The sequence below is a fragment of the Chaetura pelagica genome, unplaced genomic scaffold, assembly GCF_000747805.2.
Source record: "Chaetura pelagica isolate M959 unplaced genomic scaffold, ChaPel_1.0 scaffold20, whole genome shotgun sequence".
NCBI lineage: Eukaryota > Metazoa > Chordata > Aves > Apodiformes > Apodidae > Chaetura > Chaetura pelagica.
The window spans coordinates 2,990,301-2,990,947 of NW_009951958.1; positions in this window are offsets into that span (position 1 = coordinate 2,990,301).

Sequence of the window (647 nt, forward strand, 5' to 3'; positions counted from 1 at the left end):
CGGGTGAGGAAGAGGCTCTTCCTGCAGGCACAGGAGGGTGGCAGCCCAGGGCACCCGGCCAGGGCTGCTGGTGCAGGTTCTGACTCATGGGACTTAATCGGGCTTTTCCCATCCTGTTAGTTTAAGGCAGGAGACAGGATGAGATAAAGCAGAGTTATAAAATAGATTTTTGCTTTGAGAGGTGACTTTCTTTTCCGGACTCGGGTTCTCTTGACCTTTAAACGATAGCTCAAGTCTGTGGCATAAGTGAATAACGCCATAGAGAAGGTGTGTGTATATATATATGTATTTATTTCTCCAGAGTGTGTCGAATGACTAATTTTATCATGCGATAACCCTAGAGAAATAAGTTATGCAAAACTTTGTACTGGTAAGTTGTTGGGTATGTGCCACTTTAGATGCTAACAGGAGATTTCAGGGGCTTGATCTTCTGAGTCAAGTTTCTCAAGGTTTCAACTAAATGCTGTAGTTACTACTTTAGTCTGCCAGATTGCATAATTGTGTTTCAGAGTTCTAAGGGAGGAAGTATGACAGCACTCTAGTGCATTGAGAATCATTGTACTATTTGGTTACCTCAGGGTATGTTTAAACTAGTTCAGGAGAAGTTAGTCTTGTGTGGGTTTCTGAAGTCACATTATTACAGTCCT